Raw genomic sequence first — 26,236 nt, 5'->3', positions numbered from 1 at the left:
CTAAATTTAAGCACTGTCCCATCTAGCTCTCACTGGTCTTTAAAACCTGTTCCCCAAGTCCACAAGCCCCCCCCTTGTTGGAACCACAGTGGCCTGGGCCTCTTCTGGCTACCTCGTGTTTCTAGGCTCAGCGGCTCTCCCAGGAAGCTTTTCCAGACCCTCTGAAGCCACAGTGATACCACACTTATTTTGGACTACCATTCAAGAAATATGTCACTTACTTCCTCATACCAGTAGTTATCTTGGTGTGAAGATATGTGTCTGGTTTCCATTTTGGACTAAGGTCTCTGAGGACAGGAACCTTGAAAAATACTCAATTCCACCCCTATCTAAGTAGGGGTCAGCAAATATTGTAAATAGATTTTGAATTAAATCACTGGAAAACAGCATATCAGTGTTCACACCCAGCCACAGCCCTGACAGTACGAAGTGCCAGAGAAAGCACTGGAAAATCCAACTCTCTTTTATGAACTTGGGCACAAATCCTCCCACAAGTGGGAAATAGGAAATAGTAATGACATTGTTAGTCTGATGTCACAGCCCCAAAAAGTATAGCACGACCATTGCGGATCAATCTAATAAACATCCACCATGCCCTATATTTGAATAATGCCGGTTTAATTAACATTGAGAGTTTCCTATCTAAGGACTTCTTACTCTCTTTTCTCTGGGTGTGTTTTTGATCAAATAGCCACTTACCTCAGATAACCAAATCAGCAGCAGGATGCGGGAATTCGCTCGGTCTCTGCCTCTGTGGGCTTCAGCAAATAGCTAGAGCATGTTTGTACAATCACAGCTAAAAGAAATACTGTACAGAACTAATTACTTTTTGTGTTGTTGTTGTTTTTCACAGTCAGTGATTTTTCTGATTCCCTTGATAACAATACGTGAGCCACTATAAGGAAGTCTTTTTTCTTGATTTAAGGCAAAACCTTTAGGAAAAATGTAATATTCCTCGAGTTGCTTTCTGACCACTTGATCTCATCTTCATAGGACCTTTACAAATCCTATTATGTTTCTTTTCATTTAATTGGATCCAAGCAATAATGAAAACTGAAGATAATTGGAGAAGGAGGGCCTTAACTTCACGCGTAAGCATGGACGTCGCCATCTTTGATTATTTTCATGGCCATTCCTTGTTTAATCCCTAGTCTCATTCTCTCTCCATTTTTATGTGTTATAAAAAGGACACTCTGAATGGATTTTTAATTACAATATTTTAAATATAACATTTAATTATAATATTTTCCCTAAAATGTTAGGCTCTAATAAACACTGTCTTGAATAAAGCTTACATTTTCAGGAACATAACTCAGAGATACTAAAGCAAGTAATATGTAATAAGGTATAAAACATAAAAATACAAATTGACACTATATAAATCAGAGTAGTGACGTCTTTATATAGATACTTAAGTTCTAATGAGAAAACAAGTTATTTAAATTGTAAAGTCAGTTAGCTCTTGCGATAATACAAAACTGTTTGTTAAGTATAAAGAATTGTAACAGGAGCTATAAAAAGATAAAGCCCTTACCCTAATTAGCTTACAAACAACTTATCGGAGGTCAAGCTAACTAAAAATATAAATTGCACAGAGAAGCTGAGGGGGGTAGATAATTCTAGAGTATAAAAACAATTCTTAAAACTCTTTTGGAATATTTCTTTCTTAGATTCAAAAGGAAAATCTGAATTAGACTCATTTAAAAAAATAATACAAGAAACATTTTCTTTAAAATGAGCTGAACAAACATTGCTTTCCTTTTCTAGTTTTTAAAGACTATGGAATAAAAAGACTGTTATCCAGACTTGAAATAACATAATCAACAGTGCTATTGGGGCAGGCATCAGACATAGCAATCACTGTGTCTGAATTAGACAATACATCTTCATCAGGTCATCGGTACCAAATGGTCTAAGATAAAATTAGCTGGGTTTTTTGTTTGTTTGCTTGTTTGTTTGTTTTTAAGGCTCTAAATGTACCTCTGCTTGAAGTACAGAAGAAAGTAAAGGAAACTACATTAGGAAATGTGACAGATGTTATCATCCAAATGGCACTATTCATTTCTTAGAACCATCATCTAATCAGAATCACAAAGTCCTGAGGACTAGACTTTTGGCAAAGTACCTTCAAAGGCAACAGAACAGGGAACACCTTGAGAAATTTGGGGGGTGGCAAGAAGGGGAAGCAAACTAAGATTCTACCAAAATCATCTCTCCTGGGACATGGTAATAAACCCTTGTGGAGACCTTTCCTGTCTCCTGAATCTTCTTGGGATCTTAAGATGCCCTTGTCTTTTCAGCACTAAGTGAAAGAAAGTGAATTGTATTTGAGAAATTCGCCAAATAAACAAACATGGAAAGGAGAGAAAATGTGTGTATCTGGAGGGAATCTTAACCTTTCAGACATTTACAAAGTATTAGGAGAAAGGGGGTTAAAAATACATCATGGTCCATTTCTGCTCTTTTGAGTCTCTATTTTTCTTATCTTCAGCAGAGAAAAAGAAACTGATTAGATAAATTACTGTGTAGCAAAAGATGTATTTAATGAGTTTGAAAGCGTTTTCCTCCTTTTTTTAGAAAATGAATTTTCTCTCCTGTGAAGATACCACTACTAGGCAGAACCATATATTCAGGGGGGTACTGGTGACTTTTTCATGCTGGTATTCTAAAACAAAACAAAACAAAACAAAAACTTTTTTAGTGTTTCTCTAAACCTGCAAGACTTAAGAGAGGCCGGATTCAATACCGTTTAATAGCTGATAGAGCCATTTGCAATAATAATGAGTAAAATCGAAATGTAAGTGTAAATAGTTCATATAAAATTATGGACAGGCCAAAATATTCTTTAAAATTTAATAAGCTAAAGATTATCCCAATGTGAGTATAAACACAGTATACATTGTAGATTTTTTTGTTCCTATCAAAACAGAGTAATTTTAAATAGGCAAAACTCACCAAAAAAGACCCTGTCCATCCATTCAAAGTTTCCCATATTTTCTCTTAGGCTCTCTACTCTTCCAAATTTTCTGGAAGTACAGGGTCTTCAAGACAAGGTGGGGGAGACACACATTGGAATGTCCATGGCACATATTTTAAAATTTTTCACAGGAGAAGCAATCATAAGCCAGTGAACACAAAATGAATCTACGGCAGGCCTCCTGTGGTATGAAGAACACTGACAAAGACAGAAATTTAAAATTTACTACCTGAGGGAAGCAAAACATGGCTAAAAGCTGGGCGGGGGTGGGAGTGGGGCGGGGGACAGTCAGGGAGACAAACAGGATGCTGGGAGGTGAGAAATAAGGGTGGGGAGTAGTGGGCGATCTCAAGAGGAACTGACAAGGTCTGTTGCTTATAGTTACCCAGAAAACTTTAAGAATAACAAACAGATGTAACTTAGGAAGAAATCGGAGAGAAGCTAGAACCCCAATAGCCGAGGCGCCGTCCTCGCCCGTGTATCCACGATGGTGCTTTGGGAAGCTGAACCGAGCCTCGCGCACAGTCAGGCCCCGCGCAGCCCGCGGACTCTTAGGTTTCCCGCTGAATCGACAGATCCCGGCGACAGACCCAGGGACAGGGTGAGTGCGTCGACCTTGTGCTCCAGGAAGTACACTTCTATCTTTTAAGAAATAGGAACTTGGGCTCTACTCAGTCCAACGTGCTGGGCTTTCTATTTTTGTTTTTGTTTTTAACATTTACTCCTTGGAGTGGTTTCTTAAAATAAATACGGATTATTCGGGGCGCCTGGGTGGCTCAGTGGGCTAATGCCTCTGCCTTCGGCTCAGGTCATGATCCCAGAGTCCTGGGATTGAGCCCCACATCCGGATCTCTGCTCAGCCAGGAGCCTGCTTCCTCCTCTCTCTGCCTGCCTCTCTGCTTACTTGCGATCTCTCTCTGTCAAATAAATAAATAAAATCTTAAAAAAAAAAGACGGATTATTCTGAGGATGAATTGCAGTTCCAAGAATCCGCACAGGTCCAGCGATTCAAGCAGCCGTGAACAAGTTAGAGTCACTAAAAGGAGATGTTCACCCTCTCCCACAGTTCTCCCCTGCGAGAGCCCTTCCCTTCTCACTGCAACCTGCTTCAAAAGTCACAAGCACACAAACACACTTCTGCGTCCAGGGTGCTTTCAAGGACCCCGCCCGCAAAATTGTGCTTTGAGGGCCCACATTTAATCATACACAACATACACATTTCTTTCTCGACTTTTTAAATTTTTATTTTTTTAAAGATTTGATGTATTCATTTGACAGAGAGAGCGAGGGTGCACAAGCAGGCAGAGCAGCAGAGGGAGAGGGAGAAGCAGGCTCCCCACTGAGCAGGGAGCCCAATTCGGGGCTCGATCCCAGGACCCTGGAATCATGACCGTCGGGATCATGACCCCAGCCGAAGGCAGTCACCTAACCAACAGGGCCATCCAGGCATCCCTCTGGGCTCTTTTTAAAAGCATACCTTCTTCCTCTTCCTCCTCCTCCTCCCCTTCTTCTTCTTCTTTTATCACAAAAGTAGTATATGCTCATTAAAGAAAAAAAACCAGAAAAGTATTCAAAGGCAAAGAAAAAAAATCACCCTACTCCTATCACTTTCATAGGACCATTATTACAACTTTAATATTGTCTTCAGGTATCAAATCTTTTTGAATGACGAAGGTGATAAAGAACTCTCTATCATTTAAATGATCCTACCATCTGTTGACTGTTTCCCAGAACATATCAGCAAAGCTTCTAAAGTATTTGTAAGTCGGGTCTCACTGGCTGGCTGGCCTGAGAGGCTAAGGAACGAAAGGCCAGAAGTCTTCTTCCCCGGCAAGTACCAGTGAAACATGTGTGCTTTGCCATGGAGGTAAGCACTTAAGTCTTCAGAGTTTGGGGTATCGGTTTACAGCACACTTGGAATGAGCAGAAAAAGGAAGGTGGCCAGGCCACTTCCCTAGAACATAATTCACACACCCTCTCTGTGCTAGCTTTGTCACTCCTGCACCCGCCCCGCAGACCTATGGGAAAGGTTCCACCCATACTTAGCTCAACTAACTTAAACCCAGGACTTCAGTGTTGATAATTTTTCCATGAGAGGGGAGGGCGGCAAACATAAAGAATCAGGCTCATTCTGAAATCAGTTGAAAAATGGCAAGTGTTTTCTCTTACTTTGTGGGTTCCCCCATTCATTACGCACTGTGCTCCCAGCACAGGAGAAATCTAGGTAGTCCCCCAATTCGAAAGAAGTCACATTCTACATCTTTATATGCATAGGTCATTGATTTGGAAATTACCATTCATTTCCCTTTCAAAGAGTATAGTGATATATTCCCTTTGAAATGATATAATAAATTGTATTTGAGATCCCTGATAAGTCCTCTCTTCCCTCCAAAGGGGGATTCGAACTCTCAATGAAGCAGAAATAGTACATTTGCAATAAAAAGTACAAAACTATTGACATATTTTATTAGTAAAATAACTAATAAACAACCCCATATGAATGATTATTTTTAACTCAAGTCATCATGATGCAGGGAAAGCAAATTTAATCATAGATAAAGGAGACGGTGTCTTAACTGTTCTCTCCTGGTTGCTGTTGGTCACCAGGTCCTTGAAGTCTTTTTCTCATGAAAGCAAGATGTGGTCTGATGGCCTGGGTTTTGTTCTTGACCCCAAGTCCAGCCACAGTTCTGAGTAATTTTTAGGCTCCATGAACTTGCTCAGTACCCCAGTCATTTTTTCCCTTGATCTTACCACCTCTTCTAGTCTCCCACATTCAGAGGTACACCCTAAGCCTTGTCATCTCTGGTGCTATGCCATCTTTAAATGTTAAGGCCACATGTCCCCACACTCAGACTGCTCATCTCCTAACCTTTCAGGTCACTCACTGCATTATTCCCAAGATGCCCTCTCCTCGATGTGTTTGAAATGTTCAGTTGCTGATCCTTTGGCCAGTGTCCCCTTCTGTTTTAGCTCTTCAACTTCGATTCCAGGATCCTACATTTCAACTGTTTTGTACCACAGTCCTTCAATTGCATTGCCTTGCCAGACACAATCCACGACAGTTCCAATTGTACTAGAAATGTTGAATTCCATCTGTCCTAGAAATGTTGAGAGCTCCTGGAGGGGTCGGGTGGGGGAAGGGGAGAGATCATACATTCAGTTTCATGTTTATTATAACTCTTGGTCACCTAACTCTACCTCAATACTTCCTGGCAAACCGAAACTGAATGAATGGATGGGTTGATGGATAATATTGGTGGAATCTGGGAGAAACCAAAGAGAATCTCCGGGCCCTTTCTAATGCTTTTGAGATAGATGACCCTTAGTCTAGCATTTCTAATTTTATTTCAAAAACATATGGCTTTACAAATCTAAGAACAAAGTTGAAGGCATCAGAATCCCTGATTTCAAACTATATCACAAAGTTATGGCAATCACAGTATCATGGTTCTGGCATAAAAACAGACACATAGAGCAATAGGACAGAACGGAAAACCCAGAAATAAACCCATAGATATACGGTCAACTAATATTTGACAAAGGAGCCAAGAATACTCAGTGGGGAAAGGATAGTCTCTTTAATAAAAACAATATTAGGAGGTGCCTGGGTGGCTCAGTGGGTTAAACCTCTGCCTTCATCTCAGATCATGGTCTCAGGGTCCTGGGATGGAGCCCCAAGTCAGGTTCTCTGCTCAGCAGGGAGCCTACTTAGCCCTCTCTCTCTGCCTGCCTGTCTGCCTACTTGTGATCTCTCTCTCTGTCAAATGTAAATAAAATCTTAAAAAAAAAAAACCAACGATATTAGAAAAACTGGATATTCACATGCAAAAGAATGAAACTGGACCCCATAGCTTAATACTGCTTACAAAAATTAACTCAAAATGGATTCAAAACTTAAATGTAACACCAGAAACTGTTAAATGGCTAGAAGAAAACATGGGAGAAAACCTCCTTGACCTTGGTCTTGGCAACCGTTTTTTGGATATGACACCAAAAGCACAAACAACGAAAGCAAAAATCAATGAATGGGACTACATCAAACTAGAAAGCTTCTTCCCAGCAAAGGAAACAATCAGCAAAATGGAAGGGTAGTCTATAGGAGAGGATATTTGCAAACTATCTACCAATGAGGGGTTGATATCTAAAATGTATTACAACTCAGTAACAAAAACCAACAAATCATCTGATTAAAAAAAAAATGGGCAAAGGACTTGACTTGAGTAAATATTTTTCCAAAGAAGACATCCAAATGGCCAAGAGGTATGCGAAAAGTGCTCAGTATCACTCATCATCAGAGAAATGCAAATCAAAACCACAATATTATATCACCCCACACCTGTTAGAATGGCTGTTACAAAACACACGAGAGACAAGTATTGGTGAAGGTGTAAAGAAAAGGGAGGCCTTCTGCATTGTTGAGGGGAATGTAAATTGGTATAACCACTGTGGAAAACAGAATGGCAGTTCCTCCAAAAGTTCACAGTAGGACCACAGGATCCAGCAATCCCACTTCTGGGTAGATATCCGAAGGAAATGATATCACTATCTCAAAGAGACAGCTGCATTGCCATGTTCATTGCAGCATAATTTATGATAGCCAATATATTGAAACAAGTACTGATGGATGAATGGATCAAAAAAATGTCTCTCATTCTCACTCTCACTCTCGTGTGTATATATATATATATTTATATACACATACACACACACAAACACACACACATATACACACACATGTATATACACACACACTATATATATACCCCACACACACATTAAAAAAGAAGGAAATCCTACCTTTTGCACAGATGGACCTTGAAGGCATCATGCTAAGTGAAATAAGTCAGACAGAGAAAGACAAAGAAGTGATCTCACTTCTATGTGGAATCGAAAAAAGCCAAAACTCATCGAAACAGGCGATAGAATGGTGGTTTCCAGGGGCTCGGGGGGAGATGGGGAGATGTCAGTCAAAGGGCACAAATTTCCAGCTAGCAAATGAAAAGGTCTAGGGATCTAATGTGCAGCATGGTAAATATAATTAACAATATTGTGTTATGTCCTTGAGAGTTGTTAAGAGGGTAAGTTTATGTATGTCATCACCACACACCCATACATGAGGGGATTGAAATGTTAACTAACCTTATTGTGGCAATCATTTGCAATATATAGGTGTCTTTAACCACCATGTCATACACCTTAAACTTACCTATGCTATAGGCCAATAATATCTCAATAAAGCTAGCAGAGAAAAAAAAAAAAAGAAAAAACTATATGGCTTTGTTATCCTTTAAGGTAGATATTATCTGTGTTGTTCATAATTTCTTAAACACATGACACTTTTCTACCTTTGTAATATGCATTGTCAAATGAAAAAGAGAAACTTTCCTATGGGAAGGAATGGAAAAGCTCTGAAAGAGAGTAGGAGAAGAAGGAATCTTAGGAATATGTCATTGCGTAGCAGAAAGAGATCTTCTGAAATGGAGCTAACTATGATATGAGCCACAGAAGAGAAAATGGTGGTGTGCAGTAGTTTGGGTCCTACAGCTCTGAATCAGTTTCAACACACTGTTACTCTTTAGTTGTCAGCCATTAATCAACAGTTACTTTTGGAACGCCTTCTATTTACCAGACCCTGCCGACTAAGGATGAATAAAGAGCTCTCCGTATGGAAATCTGAAACCTTGGTTTCCTCTCATGTTTACAAGATGGCTGCCACAGCTTCAAGAATCACATTCTCACATAACTCCCAAAGCAGGTCTAGGGGTTTATCCTTGCAAGAGTTTCCTTCACTCAGGATGAAAAACAAGCCCCAGCACACTTCCCTTCCTGTCCTACTGGCCAGAACTACGTCATCTATCTACTACTCTTTGGCCAGTCACTGGCAAAAGAGACCAGGACTGCCATGACTGGTTGGGAGCAGAAAGGCTGGGGCCAAGGACAGGCATCCTTCCCCCAGTATGTGCTGCCCCAAACTTAAACCAGACAGATCTACTGTCCTCTAAGAACAAGAGTAAGCAGCTAGAACAAGGACCAAGATTGAGATATATCGTTTCTGGGGATGGTCTTGAACAACCGAGCAAGTGCGGGCACTGTGCTAATGTTAAGGATAAAGAGAAGACCCAGGCGCCACTTTGACCATCTCACTCTACTTCTTGAAGACATTCAGGGAGAGAGAACTCCCTCCTTTTCACTATCTCAAAGGTATATACAGTTCATGGCCACTGCCACCTTAACCCTCAACAATTCTTCTCTTATTTGTTTAGTCTCTGAATGACTTCTTCCCAATTCATAGCTGACACTTGTTCATTTTACAAATATACATTGAGCACCTGGGCCACAAGGATACAATTTTGCTAAAAAGAAAATGTCCATGCCCTCACAGAGTTTCTTATTTCAGAGTCATGGAAAGAGAGTTAAATAACCAGTTATAAGAAAGAGTTACAAGAGGTGGAGCGTGAGTGCTATCAGAGGGATGGTGGTAAGACAAGAACCATTTTGTTGAAAATGTCATGTAAGTCAATAATTAAAGGATGGAAACAATGTATAGAAATGAGAGTGGAAGTCAGGAGTTGGGGGAGAAAGCAAGGAGGCTAGTCCACCTAGAAAAATCAGCATGTGCAAAAGGCCAGAGGTGGGGAGAGTGAGTTGGAGGGGGAAAAGTTGAGCATTGCTGGAGGGCAGAGTAGGGTGGGGGGTAATAGAAGGAGATGGGTCTATAAAGATAGATGGAGGCCAGGTCAGCACAGGTAGTAAACTCTTGGACTTTATCCCATGGGAATGTAATGAAGACATTGACACGTTCAGGTTTGCATTTTAGAAAAAGTATTCTCATTGTTCCCTTGCTCCAATCCCTTTCCCACACTTGAGCCCCCCCCCCCCCCCCCACACACACACACTACAAACAAGATGACCAACAAGACACTGTGGCAGTGGGCTGGACCAGAAGAGTGGTCAAAGATCGGGTAGGGATTAAAGAGGTCCAAGATTCAGTGAATGACAGTGCTCTGACTAGCTAGGGGAAGGGAGGAGTCAAAGACGACTCCAGGCATTTCTGGTGTGGTAGATACCTGGATGGATGGTGGTCTCCTCCCCTGGATCCTTCATTTTGGTACAAGCTGTGTTTCAGCTGTTCCCACAGGGCACTGAACACAGTGTGTTCATTAATTAAACTTTTTTACAACTTTTCTCCTCCTTCCCCCACCTTCCATATCAAAGACACTCCCTGCTTATCTTGGATCACACTTTTCTCAGACCTATTTCAAGTTTCTCCTTTGGGTCCACACCCACATGAACAATGTAAAGAACACGGGTTTATGTGCTTTAGGTTTTCACCTATAGTGTCCTCTGAGCAAAGCCTATGGTTTTGGAGCCCCCATTACAGAGCCAGACCTGGAAATGCAATATGATTTCATCAGTCATCACTAATACGGTCTTTCAGCTAATACACATCTAAACCATCCAATGAGACATTTGAAGTTACTGATCAATGAATTGCAATTAGTAATTGACACAAATCCAACTTATTTTCCTGCATCTGTCCTTTTCTTGTAAACAGAAACTCCTCATCCCTTTTACATTTAAAGCTTAATCTTATGGAACAGAGAGATGGCACAGGAACCAGTGTCAGAGCTGGCTGTTCTCCACGTGGTCTTTTATGTTATGTGCATTTTTTTTTTTTTTATAACATGCAATTTCACTACTTGAGGTTACCTGGTACTAATTTTATAATACTGCGTAGCTACATGATGGGGCTCGGTATATACTGTATCTCCAGGTTTTAAGTAGTACCATGCCTGGATGAAGCTTCAAAGTGAGAATGGTGAACTTAAAGGGCCTTTAAAACATCTTGAAGCAATAAGAAGCCATACACTCAAGCAGGGCGTTTTTAAACATTACGCAGGACTAAAACAATTGAACCAATTTGTCCTTTGTTCTTTTTATTACATTCTTTATTACATTAATACTGTTTAAAAGAAATTCAAAAAAGCATTAAACTCGGGGGCTATGCTATACCAAGTTCTCCCAGGGGCCTGGGTAGGACCGCAAGCGCGTTTCCGCCGCCCCGCACCGAGCACGCTCGCGCTCGGTCCCGGAGAAGCGACAAAAAAAAAAAAAAAAAAAAAAAAAAAAAAATGAGAGGTCGCCGGGCGGAGCCCTCTGCTGGCCCGAAGTCCTCCCTCCGGGCAGGAGGAGCCCGACCGAAGTTTGCCAACTTTTCAGGCAGGCCCGGCTGAGCAAATGCTGCTGCTACCGGTTGCCTTTTCGCTCCAGTGGCAGGCCCGGCCCGTGGGAAGTTTGCCTCCGGGGGTCCCAGGACCTTCAAAGAAGCCCGGAGCGGGGGAGGGGACGGCGGGGACGCGCCCCCCACGCCCGACCCGGGCCGCCCCTGCGCGGGGAGGGCGACGAGGGGACCCAGCGTTCCGGGCACAAAGAAAGATCGCTCTTAACACTGCTTCGAATGACCTTGGAAACTCGGGAGCGTTTTAGGGTTTAAGTCCTCCCCACTGCCCTCCCCTTTCCCGCCGCTCTTCTGCCCCGAATCCGCCCCGGTCCTCCCGCTCTTTCACCGCCGCTGCCTTTTCCTGCTTTTTCTTTAAGAGAGTTGCACGCACTCGGCCCAGGAGGGGCCGCGCTGGCTGCGGGGCCCAGCCCTTCCCGCCGCGCCCGGGGCCGCCCTTCCCGCCGGAGCCGGCTGATTGATGGCCCCGCCGCCCGGGTCCCCCGCCTCGGCCGGCCCGCGCGCCCGGCTGTGTGTTTTGGAAGCGGCGCAGCGGGCTGCAGCCCTGTGACGCCCGGAGCGGGCAGCGCCGCCCTTCCTTCCCCCCGGGCTGGGGCGGCGGCGCGGCGGCGGGTCCCGAGCGGGCGGGGGACTGGGGGGACGGGGGGCGCAGGGAGGGGGCGCGGGCGGGGACTCCGGAGCTGGGGCGGGTGCGCGGGGCCGGGCCGGGCCGGGCGGAGGGTGGGGGGCGGAGGGCGAAGGGCGGAGGCTCCGGGGCGGGGGCCGCGCCGCGCACGCCCAGCCCCTCGGCCGCCCCGCGCCTCGCCGGACAGGTTGGGCCGGCGGGGCGGCGCCCGGCTCCGGGGAATAATGAGTGTCTGTCAGGCCGTCCCCGGGTGACTGGGCGGGGCGGGGCGGAGGCGGCGCGGGAGGCGGGGGTGGCGGGGGAAGGGCGCAGGGCGGGGTGCGTGTTTGCGCGAGTGACTCGGCCGACCCCTCCGGCGGCTGCCTCCACCCAAGTGGGTGGGGACCCGCCCAGCCCGGGCGGCCGCGGCGGCTCCCTCTCCCCTCCCTGACCCTCCCACCCCGGGTCCCAGCCTCTACTTACCCCGCCAGCCCCGGGAGGCTCGCAGAGCGAGCTGCGCCGGCGTCATGTGACTGCCCGGAGTTGGTGCCAGGAGCCAGAGGGGAGCCAGGAGCGGAGCCGCGCGGAGCCGGGGCCCGAGCCGGAGCGCAGCGCGAGCGCCCGCCGCACGCGCGCCCGTCCCCGTTCCTGTCCCCGTGCCCTGCGCCGCCACCGCCACCGCCGCCCCGGCTGGCGCGCTGACATTACTGCATTCGCGGGGTTCAAGGCGGTTCGGAGCCGGGCCTTTATTTCTCGTCTGCAGCGCTCAGCACCGCGCCTCGAAAAGTAAGTCCCTTTCCCTCACCTTCCCTCGCCCCGACTCCTGCTGTCGCCCTTTTTGACTCGTCCGGTCTCATTTCTTTTTCCCCCGGAGGGGGGTCGCGCAGTTAATGGGCCGGGGGTGCAGCGCGGCGGTGGGGGCGCCTGTGGGCTTGGGAAAGTGCAACAGCTCCTCGAAGCCGGGGGTGGGGGCGGAAGGGGAGGCAAGGGGGAGGGGGAACCCCGGGTTCGGCGGTTGAAAGTGTGGGATTCGGGGGAGCCACCGTGCGGATCCCGCGGTGCGGGGGACCGAAACCCGCGGCGCCCGCGGCGGCCCGGGCGAGGCCGCGGGCGGGGGCTCACCTGTGTGGTCCCCCGGCTGCCGCCCGCCCTCCCGCCCGCTCGCAATTCCCTCCAAAGCCCCAGAAATCTCAGTGCTCTCCGCGTGTGGCAACGTTGTTTGGAGAAAGGTAGCGAGGAGGCCGCGCACTCCTGCTCCTCCCCCTCCGGGTCCCCCACCCCCCGCTCCCGCGCCCTCCCCTCTCCGCCCCCCGCCGCCCCCCTCTTCGGACGGGGCGCGCGACCGCTCGCCCGCCGGAGCAAACTTGGAGCAGCCTCCCGGGCCCTCTGGGAAGAAACTTAGGGCCGTTGGGACTGAAGGCAGCATCCCATTCTCGCTCTTGGAGCCCAGGAGCTGCCAGGGCGTCTGGATCCTCAGGGGCGGGAGAAAAGAGCTGGCCGGGTTTGGAGAGTCCTCCTCGGGGGCACACCGAGAACCTGCCGCAGTGCCTGGAGCAAGGATTGCAACGAGGCTGGAGGCGGAGAGCGCCTTAGGCAAGTGCCTGCAGCGTTAGGGACTCGAGCCGTGTGGAGACTTAAGAGACTGACCCCTGGACCTGGACCCTTGGGACTTACCTAGCATTCCAGATTGGCTTTCTTGGAGATGGCAGATAATACTTGGAATTGTCATATCCACTTTGGCAGATATCAGGGAGGATCTTCTGTGTTACATTTCACAGCTATAGACAGTAATAATAGATGGAGAATCTGTGTGAGCTGGACTTATTTTTAATAAGTCAGGTGAAACGGAACCTGGAAATTGCTCACCCTGTATTGCACTAAAATAAACATTTTGCACTGAATTTTTTACCAGCTCAAAATGCATTTTTCCACTAATATCACCCAGGATACTTTAAATATATCAGTTATAGTCTCACAAGAGTCTGGTATTTGAGAAGTATGTAGTGGTGTTCTGACTTCATTTACATTTAGTGTATAATTATTAGCAAAATGGAGTAGAATGGACAGTTGTTCATTATAGGTTTTTCCACTGAGCAATTTTGCACTTTTTTTTTTAAATAGTGCTTTCTGTACGAATTTGAGCAGCATTTTTATAAGAAATCCATCTGGATGATGATCTGCCACTGGAGGAAACACTTGCTTTTAGGGGAAAACCAGTCTGATAATATTAACATCTCCAAAACGTGGAGGGTTCGTGTTTTTTAAAGAAAGAACGGACAGATGAGTTTCTTCTGGCTCCAAGCATGGAATATGTTGACCGTAGCTCATTAACAGAGACCTGAAATGAGATGTTTGATGAATTTCAACTCTCTAGGGAAACTGTGTCCTGTCCTCCAGTCAGTGGGGTTTGCATCCGAAGTCTTAGAAGAAAAAGAGCTCAGTGTACTATTTAAGTTCAATAAAGATACACTTCAAGGAACACTGGGCTTTCATGAATGGGAATGCAGGTATAAAAATGTTAGAACAACAAAGAAAAGTAGCTGCTAAGACCACAAAATCTTGTCAGATATAAAACATGCTATTGTTTTTTCACTGCAAAGTTTCTAAATTAAAACCCAATCTTCTGGTTGCTATGGGCACAGTAATGCCTTTTTTTTTTTTCACCTGTAGTTTTGTCTACACACATTTTGTTCAATCTCTGATCGTGGAAACCTGAGTTGAGCAGTCCTGACCAACTAACCAAAAAAAGAGACATAATGGGGGGGGGGGCGACTCTAAGAATGGTTTTTACTACCTTAAATATACTTAAGGGAAAATAGACGTTTTCAGATATCTTGTAAAAAATTGACATTCTGGTCTCCAGATTGTATGACACTCTTGGGTTAAATGAAATGTCAGGAACAGAGTGACATTCTCCAAAGGTGAATTTCTTTAGATGTATGGACAGGGAGAACAGATGTGCAGCTGGGTGCGGATAGGTTTCTAACTATGCAGTTGAAAAAGATGGTGAAATTTGGGGGGGTGGCTCTAGGTGGCCCACACTCTGGTGTCTAGGAATGTAGTTCTGTATAGTGAAGGGACACACGGAACTGGTCCAGTTGTCGGTTATATGGACTAACCCAGTGTCCTCTGAATTCTTACCAGTGCTCTCTCTGCCTTCTCGGGATGCTGAGGCTGAGCAGTGATCATTACCCTCACCCCCGATCTGATGAAGGCTAGAGACCAGCCATTGGGATGGGGGAGAAAGAGACAAAAGAAATGGGAAAGGAGGCTGGTGTTAATTAGGAAGGGTCTCTGCTGCCTGCATGTGATAAAATTACATGTTCACTTACGGTGTTTACTGTATGTGGAAGCTCCTATTTGTAAATAGGGCAGGTCCCCTGTATAAAGCTGGTGTTATTATTCACACCCATGGAACAAACACCTCCACCCCCCTGTTGTTGTCTTAAAAAACTCCAGCTGCTCATGAATATAGGGTCAGGGAGGGCTGGCTCAATGTTTCTCTGCTCGCTCTCCAGCACAGCCAGCAGAGCTGTTTCCTGTTCTTTGTTTCAAGGCTGGGGTTTGCGTCATACATTCCAAGTGGCATATGTGTGCTCTTTCCTGTTTCAGGCTGTTTTCTGGTTGATCAGTAGCCGCGACCAGGCCGTGGTCCCTGCCCCTAAACTCCCGATCTCCACCCAGGGAGTTATCCTGTCTCTACACACTTGCGATTGCCTAAGAGGCCTGTGTTATGTCATAACGAGGAGTCAGTTAACCTTTTTACATATACCCTTTGCTCCAGTGTGTTTCTGTGAGTGAATAAATACTTGCACCTTCTGAAATTCATCATCGCCAAAGTGTGACTCTGAGAAATGCGCGTGCAGGTTGGCCCGAAGGCTAAACGGAGGTTGCATTGGTTGGTTTTCCATTCTTGTGTCGAGGTGGGCAGGGTGTTTGCTTGGAGATAGGCATTTGGCCCTGAAGCTGTCAATTTTGGAGGGGAGGATTGCCACCTTACAGTCACCAAGACCTAGCATTATCTCCAGGCTGTGGCCCACCCTTGGCCCCACCCTTGTTCCCCAGTCCCAGTGGAGCTCCAGACTGGAGGGCCCACTGGATGGAGGGAGAGTTGAAGTGTTCCTGGCACCCTGGGCTGACTGGAAAATCTCGCCTAGGTTTTTAAGGAAGAGATATTTATTTAGGAAAAGTATTGAAGCTAGAAACATAAGCTACATTTGAGGGAATCAGCCCAGGGTCATCACTTTTAAAGACAAAGATGGGAGTACTAGGATCATTTTCCTAAGGACCACGATGGATTCTGCATCTGATTTCTGACCTGTTCTAAGAAGAAAAAGCCCCAAGAAAAAGAGAACTGGAAATAAGAAATTCATTTTAATGACAGTCTGGAAAATTTTAATCTTATATTCTGAAAACAGAAGGAGACTTCTCTTGTTTTTATTGTCTTACAACACCAACTTTTTCATAATCCCCATTTTTTGGGGGGGAGGGTATATTTTGTCAGTTGTGGGCTAACATTTCTAGGTTAACTGTTTAAAACCTATTAACTTTTTCTCTTGGTTCTTCAGAAACTAAGTTTTTAAAGAAATAAGTTGGACAAGAAACTTCTGGCAAGGTTCTTTTTAAATTTATTTTTGGATTTTTGTTAAAATCCAAAGGAATTATGTACAGTGTTCTCTAATGGAATTAATTCAGAGTTGCCACGGCAGCGAATCAGACCCTCTCCTCCCAAAATTGATGATAATAGTACTTTGGTTTTTAACTTCACATTCCACCACATTCTTTATGGGTAAAGGGAAGTACATAGTATAATACTAAGAAAACTACTAGAATCAAATAGAAGGTTACTGATAACCTTCTTTGAAAAAAGATGGGCCTCTTGGAAGTTGCAGTAAGATTTGTTCTTTCTCCTTTGGGAGAAGCAAACTTGAAATACTAAGCTGACTTACAGCGCAGGGGACCTTTAAGCTAAAATTTGTAAGTAACCCAAATTCGAAGCAACTTTTTCAGTTTTAGTTCCAAAGCTGTTAATGATCCTCCTAGCTTTTGTAGACAGAATCTTTGTTTAGCTTACTTCAAGTTACCTTTCCTCCCCATTTGGGGGGAGAGGGAGGTAGTTGGCTAATAGATGTCTTTAGGGTCTTATATATTTTATCAGGAAAAAAGAAAAACATCAAACCTTTATTTTTTTTTTTTTAAAGATTTTATTTATTTGTTTGACAGAGATCACAAGTAGGCAGAGAGAGAGAGAGAGAGAGAGGGAAGCAGGCTTCCTGCGGAGCAGAGAGCCCGATGCGGGGCTCGATCCCAGGACCCTGAGATCATGACCCGAGCCGAAGGCAGCAGCCCAAACCACTGAGCCACCCAGGCGCCCCAACGTCAAACCTTTAAAAGCTAAGCTGAACAATTTGGGAAAATTACACCAGTCTGATAATTACTAAAGTTATAAAAGGAAAAAAAAATGGGAATAACCGTTTCATCTCTTGACCATGTAAATTATCATTCCTAACTTAATCCCATTTTATTTCTCCCCTCCCCCTTGACATACTTGTCTTAATATTTCCAAGTCAACCTTTCTGCTACAGTGAACAGCTTTCTTAGGTGGTATTTCTTACTCTCTTTTTTTCATACCAGTTGTGTTTAAGAAAAAAAAAAAAACTAAATATAAGCAATCTTATCCTTGAAAGACTAGGAATTACATTATTCTGGAAATTGGGTTTCTTTCTGGAATGCTTCATAGTCATTGGTTCTAACTTCAAAAAAAACCCCACAAAAACCTAGATTCATAAAGCAGTTGATACTCTGGTTTGCTAATGTGTAATGTTCTAGTCTGAATTCATCTCGGAGAGAGTGACAAGAGGATTGTGGTGGGTTTTGGTATTCTCATTTTCAAGCCTCATCTGTCCCTTTTTTGGACCCTGGTTCTCATCCGAAGCAGTAAGCCAGAGTTTGAGACAGGAAACCAGACAGCAGTCTGCCCTGATAAGGGAGAGCATTGTCTAAAGGAGGCAGCCCTGTTTCCCCCCCTTAGCTCTCCTTCCTTGAAATTTGGTAGTAATGAGAAAGAGACCCAGTGCTGTAGACTCAGTTCTGCACCAGAACTAGGACTGTTTCCTCCCAAAGCAAAAATACCCTTTTAATTGGATCTGTACTTTTTCTAGAATGTCACCATAGTTCAATGAAACATTAAAAAAAAATTAAAATTAGTATATTTTGTATGCCTAGTCAGGGTTTTTAGTAGTCAAGTTCATTTTCTAGCAGAACAGGTTCCTGGAGCTTTTTGAAACTCATTCCATTGTGTTGGCCGGCTGAATACATTATCATTGCCTCCATCCAGTTATTAAGGGGAGCTGGAGACCAAACGGAGCAAGTTAAGCGGCCCTTATTCGCATGCATTCTGAACAAAGCTGGGTCTAGTATAGGAAGGGGGTGCTTCCCGAGGCAGTCCCCTGACCAGAGGATATTGAAGAGAACCCAGCTTAGCCTGGGACCTGCTTGAGGTGGTTGCCGGTGTCTGGCAGGCCTGGCGATCTCCAGGGATGGCCTGGGGCTAGTCTCAGTCCGGATCAGTGGAGTTTCGCCAAAGCTTAGACATTAGAGACCAAGTGGACATTGAGGTCAGCGCATTCTACCCTGGAGAGCGACCTGTGAATGAACTGGGGGTTTTTTCTCCTCTGGCCTGTACACCTTCCATGTGCTAACTACCGTGCTCGAGTTCAATCACTGAAATCCACTCCTTTATCTCTTCTTGCGCTTTTATACCTTATACCCTGATACCTTCCAAAGCTTTGTGCCCCAAAACTACTTTCCTTAGCAAGTTCAAGTTCCTGTTCCGCTCTGTTCTCCGAACAAGGGAGTTTTTCTCTCCCGAGCCTCCCAAAGCATTCACACTTCCTTTGCGTTTTAGGTTTTAGAAGATGGTTTTCAGGCTAGCTTCACCGGCCTCTGGGCAGGGTTTCCTTGTGTGACACCTGCTGCACAATCATTGGGAGGCCCTTGTCCTGCTTTTTATCCTCACGTGTAAGAAGGGTAGTTTGACGTCCATTCATTTATTCATCTCCCAAGTATTTATTGAGCACCTACTCATTAGAGGTAATCTCACATTACGTGCTGTCATTATTATTGGTTAGGGCACAGGATGGAGTAGGTCCCAGGTGATCCAACCTGAAAAGGCATTTGGAAATCTTAATGAACCTCTGGAACCTCCCCAGGGCACTGCCTAACACGGACCTAACACGGCAGGCACGGTACCCACCTATCCCCTCTGTACCCAGGGACTGATCCCAGTTTGAGAGGACTTGGCCACAGCACCGAGCAGAGAGCGAGCCCCGGGTCCACAGGGAGACTCATTTCTGTTCTTGGCTGCAGCTCCAACCAGCCCTGTGAATTCGGGCAAGTCAGTTCACCTCTGTTCCTCCATTTCCTCATTTCTAAAATGGAGATGAGGACCTGACCCTTCCACCTTCGTACAGTTATTAGGAGGATTTCCGTATTTACTTGGTTAGTGCTGCCAGGTTTTTTCTGAGCAGTTTTATGGACCAGTCACAGGTGCATTGGCTGGGAAGAATAATAGCCTAATTTGGGGCCTTCAGAATGTGTCTTTTGATCTCGCGTCCAAGCCTGCACACCCAGAGACAGGGTAGGCAGTGGGGGCCAGTTGGGAGGAGGTGAAATTGCCGCCACTGTAAATACTGTGTCCCTGCCTTCCGCGTCCCCTATGGACAGATGTGTTTGCAGAAGCGTCCACCCACGATTGCCGCTTGTGGGGTAATGTTGTCCTCTGGCTGGGAAGGGAGGAGAGGAGAGCGCCAGGTCCGCCAGTTTCGCAGTCCTACTACTTCAGGTTCAGAAACGCGGCTGTCCCGCTGAGCAGCTAGCTGTGTGATCTTGGGCAGATCGCTTACCTCTGTGTTCCGCAGTTCTCCTAAGTAATAGGAAAGTAGTGTCCACCCACCTGATAGGCATTCGGGTCCATGTGAAGAACAGCACCTGGGTCCTGAAGGTGGTGACAGTCCGCAGAAAACCTGTGACATCACTTAGCCCCTTTCCTTGGTCAGTAGAAGTGTCCTTGGTGGCTCAGTGGGTTAAGCCGCTGCCTTCGTTCAGCTCAGGTCATGATCTCAGGGTCCTGGGATCAAGTCCCGCATCGGGCTCTCTGCTCTGTGGGGAGTCTGCTTCCTCCTCTCTCTCTCTCTCTTTCTCTCTCTCTGCCTGCCTCTCTGCCTACTTGTGATCTCTCTCTGTCAAATAAATAAGTAAAATCTTTAAAAAAAAAAAAAAAAAAACAAGAATACCTACCATCGCACACTCTTGTCTCATGCAAAACTTCCTCCCCTTTCGCTCTTTTATTCTGCCCCTCACTCCTCCTTCTAGGTTGTAAAACAGGACACTAGATTTGTTCAGAAGATCTCTGGGTAGTTAATACAAAATTCTTGGAGGATGATACTAACAAGGTCTCTGGAGGACCCTTAAGAGGCAAGGTTAAGGTTAGGAGCAGTAACTTTTTCTTTTTTTTAGTATATTTTAGTTGTTTATTTTGTGAGAGAGAGCATGAGAGGGGAGGTCAGAGGGAGAAGCACACTCCCCATGGAGCTGGGAGTCGGATGGACCCCAGGGCTCTGGGACCATGACCTGAGCCAAAGGCCGTTGCTTAACCAACTGAGCCACCCAGGCGCCCAGGAGCAGTAACTTTTTTTTAAGGAAGTTTAGTTTAACAAGTTTCAGGTTAGGCCTCCTCACCCAAATTACTTGTTTAGGGAAGATTTCAAGTGTTTTCAGAGGCAGAAGGAAAAGGAGGGACACCGGCGGTCCTAGGATGGGCTGCAAGCTCTTGGAGCCCCTCCTGCCTGCCAGAAAACATCATCTAGTAAGCAAGGCTGTCCTTGGGGGAGCTGGGAGGGGGCCCGCTCTGCTCCGCCAAGGAAACAGAAGGTGCGTGCGTCCTACTGGTGCTCCCAGTCCAGGTGGTGGTCTTGAGACAAACCCTCTCCAGGGCCTCACCCGGCTAGGTAAGAAGGGTGGCCTGTGATCAGCCCAGGCACAATCAGCGGGCTGCACAGGGTAGAGAGGGCCTTGAGCTGGTCTTTGAAGAATTAGGAGGATTTAGATAAGCCGGAAGGGGATGGGGCATTCCACGCCGGTTGCCCAGCATCAGGGCCAAAATTGAACAAAGGCATGGGGGTGGGGGGAACGGGGCAGCCAGCAGCGCAAAGGGCCCTGTGAGCCAGGGGTGAGGGGGGGTATCACCCGGTTGGAAACGGGGTGCGGAGCATGGGCAGTTGAACACGTTCTGCAAGCCCTGGGGATCCCTGTGGAGGAAGGCAAGCTTGAGCAAGACCGAGGAGAAGAGGGCTTGCTTGGAGCCTTGTCGGTGGCCAGGAGTTCAGGATGAATTGGAGGGACCAAGGGGGCTGAGGGCAGAACCCAGTCACACAGTCGGGGGAGGGGGGGCCCTGAGGGCCTGGCCCCCAGTGGCAGTAGCAGGAATGGAAAGAAAAGTTGGGGAGGAAGACTTGTGTGATGATGACCTCGAGGTTTCCACGGTGCAGGACCCGAAAGTAAGGCAAGTGGGGACTGAGGGGGGCAGGCTTCACGAGGTAGGTGGGAGGAAGGAGGAGGAGGATTCTCTCTCCTCGCCGGGGCTGGAAATGCTTTCCTCTTTCCCTTTTGTGTGCTTTTGAAGGGAGGGGGCGGTGCTAGCTGATGGTTTCACATCCGGAGGTCCAGGTGGCGCTGTGAGGTCTAAACTTCTCGCGGAGAACCCTCAGGAGCCGCGGGAGTGACCACCACCACCCTAACTATTCTTTCTGGTTATTTTTAAGGTTCCAGCCATCCCTGCTTGGGCCGGAATTTCCAGGAACTGGCTGCTGACCGGAGCCAGTTCCACGGTCCCTCCCTGCCTCCCACTCCCTCCAGGGTGGGGCCCATGGGCGGAGGCCCCTTGGGGTCCAGCCGGGCGGGTCCCCAGTGATAGGGCACCAGCCCCGAGGCGGACTAGGCCCTGTGGCCTCACGCAGCCCTTCTGGATTTGATTATATAACGCTCCACCGAAGAGAATCCTGAGGGCTGTGGCCGGCCTTGTAGGATATGTACACAGCAGGATTATTGCACAGTATGGGCGTGGTGATTTTTTTTTTTTTTTCCAGTTGATCTTGGGTTGGTAGTCCTTAAAACTAAAACACCAGAACGTCAGAGAGCCTAAAGAAGGAAAACAAGTGTGTAACCTTAGGAGGCGAAATGACTTGTATTTGTGAACTTTTTTTTTTTTTTTTTTAAAGAGAAGTGTGGAATGCCACTAGCTGGCTGGCATTGAACTTGAGAGTTTACCTGAAGGGTATGGGTTTGGGTTTCCCCGCCCCCAACCCCTGCTGAGCCCTGGGCCTCTCGGGTCTGCAACTGTGTTGGGATTTTACCTGGTGGTTACCTTTGCACCTGTCCCTATTTACATGCAAAATCAATTGCTTCACTTGGTCTTTTCCGAAGTACAGGGTGTGGACAGAGTCTTATCTGAAGCCATGTCCTGTTTGGACAAGTTGGACTCGCCTTGGCAGCTCTCCACAGGGTGGAGCAGATGGGTGGAGGCAGAAAGTAAAATTGGGTGGCTTGTTAGCAGAGAGGAGAGAGGGCGGGCTGTTTGCTCCCCGGATCCTTATATTTAACCTAAAACTAAATAATTAACTTCATGCCCATTTACAAAACATTTTTGTGCAAAATGGCTAATCTGATTTATGAGGGGGCAAAGATTTAGAACTACTGTGTGGCATTTTTTTCCTCTCAAACCAACGCTAGGAGACGAAGGTAAGGTGAAAAATCCTTTCGTGATGGGAAAACTGGGGCTCGCTTCCAGGTAGAGGCCGGCATCTGGCTGTTCTGACAGGAGCCCCCAACCTAAACATGCTTCCCCCACCCCCACCCCCACATCTGTTGCCTGGCTTCCTGCATTTATGGCCAGGTCAGCTGCCATGAAATACTTGACTCCTCGGGCCCCGTAAATAGTTTGGGTACAGAAGTGGAGAAGTGTTTCTTTTGAAACGCAGTTAGGTTGCGGTTGCAGGGATATGGCCTGCTTGCCCTACCCCTGGTCCTTCTCTGGACCCAAGAACACACACACACACACACACGATTATTTTATATATCTATATATATATTTTTAAACTTTTCTGTTTTTCTCCTGCAGTTCCTTTGGGGAGTAAAGAGTGGGGGGAGGCAGTGCACTTCCTCTGTTAGCATCTAAACCCTTGGGAAAATTGAGGTTGCTTGCGGACCGGACCATGTCTTTCTTTGGTCATCATACTGTTTCTCTCCTCGCACCTTGCTGAGGTCAGCGGGGAGCCCGAGCTTGCTCTGAGGGTGGCAGGTCCTTTGGAGTCTGAGGATGAGGAATCGGGCTGGGTTGGGGAAGGATAATGCAGGGACCCCTTGAGGATCTGAGGAGAGAGATGGAAAGTGCCCAAGAAGGGAGAATGGCAGAAGCAAATCCTGCTTTTATCACAAACTTCGCTGCAGACACATTCTGTGTGTATGTTTGTGTGTGTGTGTGTGTGTGTGTGTGTGTATGTGTTGCTTCTAAGGAAGGGACAGTCATTAAGATTGTTTCTATAATAAAACTTGCTGTTGCTTCAAGACAAGCTACTTTTCAAAGGAGGTTTGTACCCTCATAAAGAGACTGTTGAGTAGGCCTTACTGTGGACAATGTGATTGGGACATGGAACTGTATTGCTTTTGAAAGTTAATGTAAATGGTTCACCAAAGCCTTTAAATACCTAAATCCCACGGTTTTTGCACTGTGGCAAAAAAAAAAAAAAAAAAAAAAAAAATCTGACCCATATTTTGACTTCTGAAAAGTCAGAAGTGTAAGTTGAGAGCGTGAAGGGAAGTGTGTCTTCCTTTTGGAGGAAAAATTCAGTCGTATCACCCTTCCCAGTAAAAGAACACAGAGAAGGTATTTGTTCCAGTTATGGAAAATTATTCTGGCAAGTTCAGTACAGCTAAGATGTAAATGTATTAATGATTGGAAGATAGTTGTTTGCAAACATTTGGGGACTCCTCATCTCTGTGATACTCACATAAAACAGTTAACAGAATTCCTAGGCTTGCTTAAAATCCACTAGGTTTAAAGACTCGGAGGTTGGCAAACTCAAATTCACTGCCTGCGTCCTTAGTCTCTAATACCTGTTATAGTGCGCCACCTGCTGGCTCCACTTAAGACTGCACTCAGTGTCGTGTGCTAGAGTTCCGTCAGCGTTCGTGTTTTATTGAGCATTCTTTTCGAAGGATGGCAGTGGCCCGTATGTAACAAAAGTCATTAAGTTCTAATTCTTTCAGTACATAAGTTAATTCTCAGTTGTGTGGAAGGCATCTTGGAGACATGGCAGTCCCTCTTTGATTCTAGACCAAAACCCAAAGACAAGGTCAATACCAGTAGCAAAGTGTTCTCTTCAGAGATGGGCACAGTAGTTACAGAGTTTAGGGTTTTGTTTTTTTTTTTCCTGCAAATAACAGATGCCTCGTTTGTGTTACTGTGTTCGATTCTCTTCCTAAATTTGGTTTCTATCTAGCTTACCTTTTCTTATTGAACATTTTAATTACGGAATTAATGTATTTAAAAATTGGCACACAGAGGCGCCTGGGTGGCTCAGTGGGTTAAGCCGCTGCCATCGGCTCAGGTCATGATCTCAGGGTCCTGGGATCGAGTCCCACATCGGGCTCTCTGCTCAGCAGGGAGCCTGCTTCCTCCTCTCTCTCTCTCTCTGCCTGCCTCTCTGCCTACTTGTGATCTCTGTCTGTCAAATAAATAAATAAAATCTTAAAAAAAAAAAAAAAAGAATTGGCACACAGATGTGTGTAAGGCTGTCCCCCTTCCCAGCCCCTCCCAGAAAGGACTGTCTTAATAACAGCTGAGAGTGGATGGTTTTCTTTCCATGCCCTTCACCTACTCTTGTTCCGTATCCAGTGACGACCACTGAAAGTATGAGCAGTCGTTTTAGAAGCAGACCAAGTTGGGAACAGAATACTACTGTTCACCATGCAAAAGAACAGTGAGTAACTTTGGTTCTGTTGGTAGTAATACGTGACTTCTGCAGAGTCATTGACTGTCCAGCGATGGCTTGTTCAGGAGTTTTGAAATGTACCCTAATTCTACCAGTCCTTTCTCACTTACTAGCTGAAATACTTCTACAATAAAAATAGCCCTCCTGCAGTGATGGAATTACTCTTGAGGTACCATTCTGAACACATAAGCATACCTTTATAATTAGTTTTTAACACAAATAAATCAAGTGTCATTAGAGCAGATGCTCCCTATTAGACTTGACTTTTCTTCTGCGATTTCAAGTCCAAGTCCTGTGACGCATTCTTGTGCCTTTAGATTTAGATAAAACTTAAAAGAATGCAAGTTATTTAAATAATATCTTAAAAATGAGAAGAGATGTAGTAGGTTAATGTGTCATTCATTTCTAAGTGGATTTAGTAGTCCCTGCTGTGGGCATTAGGAAAAGTCGCTAAAGGCTTTCTGAGCTAGGTGGTGGAGTTAGAATTTGAACCAGAGCCCATCCTAATTCCACTGTGCATTCTTGCTGGTGGCAAAGGGTGTACGGTATGGTGGGGCCGGAAGCTAAGTTGTGGTGCAGTTGGGAAGTGACCAGGCCCTAGGTGAGGTTTCAGGCAGGATGTCCGCTGTTGGTCACTTGTAACCATTCGGTCTGAGGGGTTTTTTTTTGTTTTGTTTTAAGATTTTATTTATTTTTCAGTGAGAGTCAAGTGTGCCAGAGTGTGTGCATGCAGGGGGAGTGGTGGATAGAGGGAGAAGCAGGCTTCCCCCACCCCCCAGCAGGGAGCCCTACGGACTCCATCCCAGGACTCTGGGATCATGACCTGAGCTGAAGGCAGATACTTAACTGACCGAGCCACCAGGCCCCCCGGTTATGAGTTTTTTAAAGGGCGGTGGGGACTGACCTCTAAGCCTGGGTATGTTAGCACAGAGTCCAGTACTTGATGTTGTTCCAAATGCTGGAACCGACAATTTTAGTGCTGTGAGTACAGTATGCATCTCCAAAATTTGTATACGTATTTGTGGATATAAACTATTTACAGGGCAAAGAGTTCTGCTTTGCTTTAAATTTCACAGCAAGCATGCAGATCGCCTGCTTGAGTCTGCAGCCCGGGGCTCTTTCATGATGCACCTGAGACTTGGACTGCTTCTATTTAGAAGGATTTGCGTCAAGACCCCCTCCAGTAGAGTGGATGAATCTGTAAGAGTAAATTCAATTTAAAAGACTTGGGGGAGGGGTGGCCTTTACATTCCATTTAAAAGGCTTGGGGGGAGGGGTGGCCGGCCAAGGGTCAGAGCTGCTGAATTTCCTGACCTCATTGATGCGAGCAGGAGATCTCTGCATCTTTTGTTGACCGTCTGCTA

The 26,236-nt window shown here is 46.0% G+C and overlaps 1 protein-coding gene and 1 pseudogene across 2 annotated transcripts in view; one reads left to right on the top strand and one right to left on the bottom strand.

Annotated features, from left to right (window-relative positions):
• Positions 1–5,414: 5,414 nt before the first annotated feature.
• On the bottom strand, positions 5,415–15,842 carry LOC131838778 (serine/arginine repetitive matrix protein 3-like; annotated as a pseudogene).
• Positions 12,470–26,236, top strand: part of KLF3 (KLF transcription factor 3) — a 34,878-nt gene continuing 21,111 nt past the window's right edge. The window contains exons 1-2 of one of the 2 annotated variants that reach the window (XM_059163647.1): positions 12,487–12,609; positions 25,949–26,072. The gene's annotated coding sequence lies outside the window, so the exon portion shown is untranslated. Of the gene's footprint in view, positions 12,610–25,948; positions 26,073–26,236 lie in introns of both variants that reach the window. The other variant, XM_059163636.1, reaches the window with a different exon arrangement.

Source organism: Mustela lutreola, chromosome 1, assembly GCF_030435805.1.
Source record: "Mustela lutreola isolate mMusLut2 chromosome 1, mMusLut2.pri, whole genome shotgun sequence".
In the NCBI taxonomy this organism is placed as follows: domain Eukaryota; kingdom Metazoa; phylum Chordata; class Mammalia; order Carnivora; family Mustelidae; genus Mustela; species Mustela lutreola.
The sequence above is the reverse complement of the archived record's forward strand: the minus strand, read 5'-3'. Positions and strand labels throughout refer to the sequence as shown.